This window comes from Staurois parvus, unplaced genomic scaffold (assembly GCF_062004578.1).
Source record: "Staurois parvus isolate SC_StPar_1 unplaced genomic scaffold, SC_StPar_1.0 ptg001904l, whole genome shotgun sequence".
In the NCBI taxonomy this organism is placed as follows: domain Eukaryota; kingdom Metazoa; phylum Chordata; class Amphibia; order Anura; family Ranidae; genus Staurois; species Staurois parvus.
Genome location: NW_028319700.1, coordinates 10645 through 20443, shown reverse-complemented (window position 1 = coordinate 20443; position 9799 = coordinate 10645).

Here is a 9799-nt window from a genome sequence, read left to right as displayed (position 1 = left end):
CGCCTATGCCATCACAGTGCCTCCGCCCATGCCATCACCCTGCCTCCGCCCATGCCATCACACTGCCTCCGCCCATGCCATCACCCTGCCTCCACCCATGCCATCACACTGCCTCCGCCCATGCCATCACCCTGGCTCCACCCATGTCTTCTGTCACATCATCAATAACCACCAATGACCCAGTGCCATTGGAAGCCATGCATGGCCATGCCCTCACACTGCCTCCGCCCATGCCATCACACTGCCTCCGCCCATGCCATCACCCTGCCTCCACCCATGCCATCACACTGCCTCCGCCCATGCCATCACCCTGCCTCCACCCATGCCATCACACTGCCTCCGCCCATGCCATCACCCTGCCTCCGCCCATGCCATCACTCTGCCTCCGCCCATGCCCTCACACTGCCTCCGCCCATGCCATCACCCTGCCTCCGCCCATGCCCTCACCCTGCCTCCGCCCATGCCCTCACACTGCCTCCGCCCATGCCATCACAGTGCCTCCGCCCATGCCATCACCCTGCCTCCGCCCATGCCATCACCCTGCCTCCGCCCATGCCATCACAGTGCCTCCGCCCATGCCATCACCCTGCCTCCGCCCATGCCCTCACACTGCCTCCGCCCATGCCATCACCCTGCCTCCACCATGTATTACAGATGACGTTGTGTGCTTTGGATCATGAGCTGTTCCAAGCCTTCTCCACACATTTTTCTTCCCGTCATTCTGGTACAGATTCTTAGTTTCATCCGTCCAAAGAATTCCTTTCCAGAACTGGTCCGGCTTTTTTAGATTTTTTTTGGCAAAGTCTAATCTGGCTTTTCTATTCTTCAGGTTTATGAATGGTTTGCACCTTGTGGTGACCCCTCTGTATTTGCATCTTGTGGTGAACCCTCTGTATTTGCACCTTGTGGTGAACCCTCTGTATTTGCACCTTGTGGTGACCCCTCTGTATTTGCACCTTGTGGTGAACCCTCTGTATTTGCACCTTGTGGTGACCCCTCTGTATTTGCACCTTGTGGTGACCCCTCTGTATTTGCATCTTGTGGTGAACCCTTTGTATTTGCACCTTGTGGTGACCCCTCTGTATTTGCACCTTGTGGTGACCCCTCTGTATTTGCACCTTGTGGTGACCCCTCTGTATTTGCTCCTTGTGGTGAACCCTCTGTATTTGCTCCTTGTGGTGAACCCTCTGTATTTGCACCTTGTGGTGACCCCTCTGTTTTTGCACCTTGTGGTGACCCCTCTGTATTTGCATCTTGTGGTGAACCCTTTGTATTTGCTCTTGTGGTGACCCCTCTGTATTTGCACCTTGTGGTGAACCCTCTGTATTTTCACCTTGTGGTGAACCCTCTGTATTTGCACCTTGTGGTGACCCCTCTGTATTTGCACCTTGTGGTGACCCCTCTGTATTTGCACCTTGTGGTGAACCCTTTGTATTTGCTCTTGTGGTGACCCCTCTGTATTTGCACCTTGTGGTGACCCCTCTGTATTTGCACCTTGTGGTGACCCCTCTGTATTTGCACCTTGTGGTGAACCCTCTGTATTTGCACCTTGTGGTGACCCCTCTGTATTTGCACCTTGTGGTGACCCCTCTTTATTTGCACCTTGTGGTGAACCCTCTGTATTTGCTCTTGTGGTGACCCCTCTGTATTTGCACCTTGTGGTGACCCCTCTGTATTTGCACCTTGTGGTGACCCCTCTGTATTTGCACCTTGTGGTGACCCCTCTGTTTTTGCACCTTGTGGTGACCCCTCTGTATTTGCATCTTGTGGTGAACCCTTTGTATTTGCTCTTGTGGTGACCCCTCTGTATTTGCACCTTGTGGTGACCCCTCTGTATTTGCATCTTGTGGTGAACCCTTTGTATTTGCTCTTGTGGTGACCCCTCTGTATTTGCACCATGTGGTGACCCCTCTTTATTTGCTCTTGTGAAGTCTCCTCTTGATTGCAGACTGACAATGATACTCCCACCTCCTGGAGAGTGTCCTTCACTTGTCTGGGTGTTGTGAATGGGTTTTTCTTTACCATAGAGAGGATCCTGCGATCATTCACCACTGTTGTCCTCCATGCCTTTTTATGTTGCTGAGCTCACCAGTGCGTTCTTCTTTCCTCAGAATGGACCAAACTGTTGATTTGGCCCCTCCTCATGTTGCTGTGATCTCTCTGATGGATTTGTTTAGTTTCTGAAGCCTTACAATGGCCGGTTTCACTTGCATGGACGGCTCCTTTGAACACATGATGGATGTTCACAGCAATAGATTCCAAATGCACGTACCACATTTAGAATCAGCTCCAGACCTTTTACATGCTTAGTTGATTAATAAATAATGGAGTAGCCCACACCTGGCCATGAAACAGCTTTTGATTCAATTCTCCAATTACTTTTGGTCCCTTGAAAAAGGGGGGGTGGCTACTCTTAAGAGCTGTAATTCCTAAACCCTTCCTCCAATGTGGATGTACATCCCCTCAAATTACACCCGAGAGTGCGCACTGTCCGCCCATGTCCATTATAGAACTATAGGTGGAATATGTTTTGGTAGATACCTGTAAAAAACTAAGATTGCGTCTGTGTCCAGATATATGTGGCCCTAACTGTATCTGCTCTATTTTATCATCCCTGTTTCAATAAACGTACTACACTATTGGAGATCTTTCCCTCTGGCTTGTTTATTATGAGCCCCCCCCCCAAGTGAATCCTGGTGACCCTGCTTATACCTGCATGAATGGTTCCCCCTGCTGTTTGGAGAGTGTATTCCTGAAGCCTGGATACCCCTATGGCGTGCTACCTGCTTTGCTAACGCTTGCCAGATGACCCCCCGTGTTCCAGATGCAGATGACCAGGAGTTGGTCTTGATTTACTCAAACGCGCATTAGTTTGCGCTCCTGGTTAGTGCAATCTACACTCATTCTTATGGGCACTGCGGTCACAGATTTTTCCCCTTTTGCTGCTATTGAACTTTGTATTTCTATACATCACTATATGCACTTTATGACGTCTCATTAGGACGTTGTTGCACTTTACTGTTTTTAGCGCCACAGAGCACAAATTTATGATTAGTTGTTTATGCTGTTTTTTATTATCTATTAATCGTTTACTCCAGCGCTGCATATATACGTGTTATGACAGGTAGCTCAAAGGCTCGGTAAGTGCGGGTGCAAGATGGTAAGCTATATCGAAGATATGGAATGTAAAGGTAAGTCAAAATTCCTTTTCCCTAAAGATTCAGCAATGTCCCCAAGCAATGAATGGACAACAACAAGGCCAACAGGCCCACCAACAAGGGTTAGTAGACCCAAATTCCGAGTGACTCTGCAAGAACGCTTCAGCCAAAAGTTGTATCTACAGAAGACCAGATGGCAGCCTTACAAAGCTAAGCAAAGGAGGCTTGATGTCTATATTTGCAGGGCTGAGAGAACCAGACTGAGGTCCCAAGGAAGCACAGGGTGCTACAAGGAGTGACCAATCTGAGATACACTTTGGATTAAGGTTTTTGACAAGGGAGAGCGAGGCCAGCAGTTTTCAGAAAGAATGGACAAGGACAAAACCTATAATTTCACAGTACGGAAGAGCACAGAAAGTTCTGGTCAAGCCCTGATTGTACAAAGACCAGAATGGGACACACAGAATAATTTTGTTCATACCAGGCAAATGATTTCTAGGTAGTTGGGTGCCTTGAGAATCACGTTTTATTTCTTGGTCGATTTTGTGGAGCAGTTGAGGCAGAATTCACACAGGATGAAGGAATAGATTAGTCTGAACTAAGACCATGGAATTATCAAAGCATCCACTGCCAGTTTTAGAGGTCCCTTGGTCCTGTCCACAGAGGTCATTGAATGTGGAGGCCAGAATGTCCGGAGTCCCCCATCTCTAACATACAGTATCAGGCTGAAGATGTCAGCATGAAGGGCTCATTCGCTTTGGTCCAGGCATAGCAGCTGAGGTCATTTGCCTTCCACTCATGAAATGTGGACAGCTGAGATCGCTAGGCAGTGTTCCTCATCCTAAGATTAGCTGGCTTGCTTCCTTCAAGGCTGCATGACACCCTTGATGAATGATACAGGCCACAGCCATATTGTTGTCTGACAGCACCATGATTGGGTGTCCCTGTAGAAAAGGGGTCCAATGGTGATGAGCCTCCAGGATGACGACGGGAAAGCTTGGCTTCCATTGGTGACAGTTTCTTGAACTGTGAGAGCCAGAAAGACTGGCCTCTGTCATTAATACTTTCCAGTAATGTGGCAGACGTCCCCATTGTCAAAGCTTGGTTGAATGGGGGCCCAGACCTCTCATGGAGAATTTCACAGAGGGGCATCTCTTTGATTTCCTGAGCTGTGAGTTCTGAGAGAGCGCAGTTTGTTCTCTGGAAGGAAGACTTGCTTGGAGTTTGTCAGGAATCAGGTCCAGTTATTCCAGGTGAAGGGAAGGATGGAGAGCAGATTTGTGGAAACTAACCAACCAAAAACTCAAAGCATGTGAACTGCAGGCACTGCAGATCTGGAAGGGAGAGGAGTCCTTCAGAAACAGGTTGACTAAATAAACTGTGACCAGGATACCCAGAGTTCGGAGAAGACTAAGAGGTGCTAGGACTTCCATGAATCCTCTAGGGAGCAGAAAAAACACCAAAAGGCAGTTCAACAACCTGGAAAAGATGGTCTGCTCCTGCAAAGTATAAAAAGCTCTGATACGGAGGATAAATGAGGATGCATGGATAGGTGTCTTGGATGTCTACAGACGCCATGTTTTCCTTGTCTCAGAGCATCAATCACTGACCTTGTGGCTTCCATGTGGAATTTTAACATTTATAGGTATTTGGCATTGTATTTTAGGTCCAACTAGGTCAAATACCCCTGTTGGGTTTTGGTACAGTGAACAGGTTTGTATAGAAGCCTTTGAACCCATCCTCTAGAGCAGTGGTCTCCAAACTGCGGCCCTTTGCTTGCTTTTATCTAGCCTTTGGGGCACTATTTCATCAACTGATACCAATCGGGTGTAATTCCCCCCACTTACACCAATGAAGGAGGCACAACTCCTTCCAATGACGAGGCACAAGTCCTATCAGTGACACAAATGATAGGGTTCAATGACATCCATGATGGGGCAGAATTCCTCCCACTGACTAAAAAGGGGCATTATTTTTTTCCACTGACGTTAGGACCTTTTCTACTCCCACTGGCCACAGTCCTGCCCTCGTAAAGTCTGAAGGACAGTAAACTGGCCCTTTGTTTAGAACGTTTGGAGACCCCTGCTCTAGAGGTACAGAAACTACTACTCCTGAGGACAAGAGATGGTTCAGGGCATTCTGCACATCTAATTGTCCTAGGGAAGATTGCAGTTATTTGAAAGAAGAAAGCAATGAGGGGGAGGAGTTTTGAACTTTGTGCTGTGGAAGAAGAATCTATTCTCCTGTGACATAATATATCAATATACCTCACCAAGCAGATATCCTCCTTCAAAGGACACACGTGAGGCGTGTCTTATGGGCAGCTTCACCTGGCCAGGCTTTGAGCCACACGATTCTGTGTAGGAAGGGGAAATTGGAGCCATTCTGGGGATTTGTGTCATTACTTTTTCTGAAGAGTAAAGCAGAAGGTCCCGGCTGTAATTGCTCAAAGTACAATCCTGGAAGACAGGTTCCGGTTGGTTGTTCAATGTCCTAATCCAGTTAGCTGCAGTTTGACAGACTGAAATTGCAGCAATAGCTGGTTGCAGAGATGGACCTACCAGAGTAAAGAGAGCCTTCTAGAGCATCACAAACTTTCTATCAGGAGAATCTTGGAAAGAAGAAACATCTTCATTTGGCACAGTGAGATGTTTGAGATCTCTTACCAGAACAGACATTTTCTTTGTGAACTCTAAAATTTAGAGTTCAGCAAAGATTTGTGGAGGGGTGAATATCTTCTTTGGATTGACCCAATCGCCATGAATTGCTCATTCTATTTATTTACGAACGGCAAATGTCTTTTTAGACTTAGCAGGTTTCTTGGTCCTCAAAAGGGCATGGCAAGGTGGAGGATGTTAAAGTGTGAAAATGCCAAGGCTTCGGTACCAAGCAGAAGTGAATATATCCACATTATATGAAGCCGTAACATCAGGTACATAGGAGCCTGGGGGTGCAGCCTTACCTAACACCACCTCTGGGTTCACTTCATTCCCTTCTGTCAGCCTCTCCTAGAGCAAGCATATCAGGATCCGACTCCGGCAGAGACATAGGGACTGGAGAAGGTGCTTGGCATTTTGCAGCCCTGGACAGTGATGCCTGCATTAAAGCTGTTAGTTGTGTGAGAAAGTGTCTTACTGCTCTATTTTGCTGGCCCAGACTTTGCCTATCATGGTGGGCATACCCCTGAATGGATCTTCAGGGTCTGAGTTCATTAGGGTTGGACCATGGCCTTGGACCTATATAGCACCTACACCTAACTACATGCATTGCACAAAGTACTGAGGTGAGTGCCCATGCAGGATCCAGTGCCTGAAGCAACATCACAGGCCATCCCCACAGCATGGGGTCTAGGTATGGCTCTCAAAATCTTACCAAGGTTGCACTGCTAAGGACACAATGGTTCTAATGTTGGATTGGAAGACTGAAAAAAGTTGAAGAATCTGATAATAAATTAGTTATGCAGTCCATTATCTTAGAACACTGCAGAAAAACCTAACTCATGGAGTGCTGTAGGATTAAAGGGGCAATGCCCAGGGGTCATGTCCTCAAACGCTTGCCGGTGTCCAATCCTCTGAAGGCACAGACCCAGGATCTATGAATATTCTGCCGGTGTCCTGTACTGTACAATTAAGTTATAGACGAGATGTACCAGGGCGTGATTAGTCTCTATGGGCAGCTTGCTCCAGTAGAGGGGAACAAACTGAACAGTGGACATGGAAGCCCCTGTGGACAGGGGGAGACCTCAACCCCACCACTGGAATGGACAGAGACTCCGATGATGATAGGTTACAGGCATCTGTTCCATCCAGTAATATCAGTTAAACCTCCCCTCACCACACAATTAGGTTATAGCCGTCATTATTGGAGGTCGCGTACATTACTGTATGTAGCCTTCTTAACCGTCTGCACTTTGACACAAGAAAAAAACGAAATGCCCGCGCTAACAAATAAAAATGTACAGTCACCGGCCACTTTATGAGGCCCACCTCCTGTTCAATGGCTTGGTAACCCGAACTGCTAATCAGCCAATCACATGACAGCATTTAGGCATCTAGACATGGTGAGGATGACTTGCTGAAGTTCAAGTCCATCTGAATGGGGAAGAAAGGGGATTTAAGTGATTTGAATGTGGCATGGTTGTTGGTACCAGACAGGCTGGTCTGAGGATTTCACAAACTGCTGATCTGCTGGGATTTTCACACACAACCATCTCTAGAGGTACAGAAAATGGTCCAAGAAAGAGAAAATATCCAGTGAGTGGCAGTTGTGTGGAGGAAAATGACTTGTTGATGTCAAAGGTCAGAGGAGAATGGGCAGACTGGTTCCAGATGATAGAAAGGCAACAGGAACTTCAATAACCCCTCGTTACACCCAAGGTATGCAGAATCCCATCTCTGAACACACAACACGTCCAACCTTGAAGCAGATGGGCTACAGCAGCAGAACACCACACCGGGGCCAATCCTGTCAGCTAAGACCACACCGGGGACCACTCCTGTCAGCTAAGAACAGGAAACAGAGGCTACAATTTGCACAGGACCACCAAAATAGGACAATAGAAGTTTGGAAAAACATGGCCTGGTCAGAGTCTGAATTTCAGCTGCGACATTCAGATGGTAGGGCCAGAATTTGGGGTCAACAACATGGATCCATCCTGCCTTGTATCAATGGTTCAGGCTGGTGGTGGTGTCATGGTGTGGTGGATCCATCCTGCCTTGTATCAAGGGTTCAGGCTGGTGGTGGTGGTGTCATGGTGTGGGGGATCCATCCTGCCTTGTATCAATGGTTCAGGCTGGTGGTGGTGGTGTCATGGTGTAGTGGAACCATCCTGCCTTGTATCAACGGTTCAGGCTGGTGGTATCATGGACCCAACCTGCCTTGTATCAACAATTCAGGCTGGTGGCGGTGGTGTCATGGACCCATCCTGCCTTGTATCAATGGTTCAGACTTGTGGTGGTGTCATGGTGTGGGGGATCCACCCTGCCTTTTATCAATGGTTCAGGCTGGTGGTGTCATGGTGTGGGGGATGCATCCTGCCTTGTATCAACGGTTCAGGCTGGTGGTGGTGGTGGAACCATCCTGCCTTGTATCAACGGTTCAGGCTGGTGGTGGTTTAATGGACCCAACCTGCCTTGTATCAATGGTTCAGGCTGGTGGGGGTGTCATGGTGTGGGGGATCCATCCTGCCTTGTATCAATGGTTCAGGCTGGTGGTGTCATGGTGTGGGGGATCCATCCTGCCTTGTATCAAGGGTTCAGGCTGGTGGTGGTGGTGTCATGGTGTGGTGGATCTATCCTGCCTTGTATCAATGGTTCAGGCTGGTGGTGTCATGGTGTAGTGGAACCATCCTGCCTTGTATCAATGGTTCAGGCTGGTGGTGGTGGTGTCATGGTGTGGGGGATCCATCCTGCCTTGTATCAATGGTTCAGGCTGGTGGTGGGGGTGTCGGAAGATCCATCCTGCCTTGTATCAACGGTTCAGGCTGGTGGTGTCATGGTGTGGTAGATCCATCCTGCCTTGTATCAATGGTTCAGCATGGTGGTGGTGGTGTCATGGTGTGGGTGATCCATCCTGCCTTGTATCAATGGTTCAGGCTGGTGGTGTCATGGTGTGGTAGATCCATCCTGCCTTGTATCAATGGTTCAGCATGGTGGTGTCATGGTGTGGGGGATCTATCCTGCCTTGTATCAATGGTTCAGGCTGGTGGTGTCATGGTGTGGTAGATCCATCCTGCCTTGTATCAATGGTTCAGCATGGTGGTGTCATGGTGTGGGGGATCCATCCTGCCTTGTATCAACGGTTCAGGCTGGGGGGGGGGGGTGTCATGGTGTGGGGGATCCATCCTGCCTTGCATGAATGGTTCAGGCTGGTGGTGGTGTCATGGTGTGGGGGATCCATCCTGCCTTGTATCAATGGTTCAGGCTGGTGGTGGTGGTGTCATGGTGTGGGGATCCATCCTGCCTTGTATCAATGGTTCAGGCTGCTGGTGGTGGTGTCATGGTGTGGGGGATCCATCCTGCCTTGTATCAACGGTTCAGGCTGGTGGTGTCATGGTGTGGGGATCCATCCTGCCTTGTATCAACGGTTCAGGCTGGGGGGGGGGGGTGGTGTCATGGTGTGGGGGATCCATCCTGCCTTGCATGAATGGTTCAGGCTGGTGGTGGTGTCATGGTGTGGGGGATCCATCCTGCCTTGTATCAATGGTTCAGGCTGGTGGTGGTGTCATGGTGTGGGGGATCCATCCTGCCTTGTATCAATGGTTCAGGCTGGTGGTGGTGTCATGGTGTGGTAGATCCATCCTGCCTTGTATCAACGGTTCAGGCTGGTGGTGGTGGTGGTGGTGTCATGGTGTGGTGGATCCATCCTGCCTTGTATCAATGGTTCAGGCTGGTGGTGGTGTCATGGTGTGGGGGATCCATCCTGCCTTGTATCAACGGTTCAGGCTGGTGGTGTCATGGTGTGGGGATCCATCCTGCCTTGTATCAATGGTTCAGGCTGGTGGTGGTGGTGTCATGGTGTGGGGATCCATCCTGCCTTGTATCAATGGTTCAGGCTGCTGGTGGTGGTGTCATGGTGTGGGGGATCCATCCTGCCTTGTATCAACGGTTCAGGCTGGTGGTGTCATGGTGTGGGGATCCATC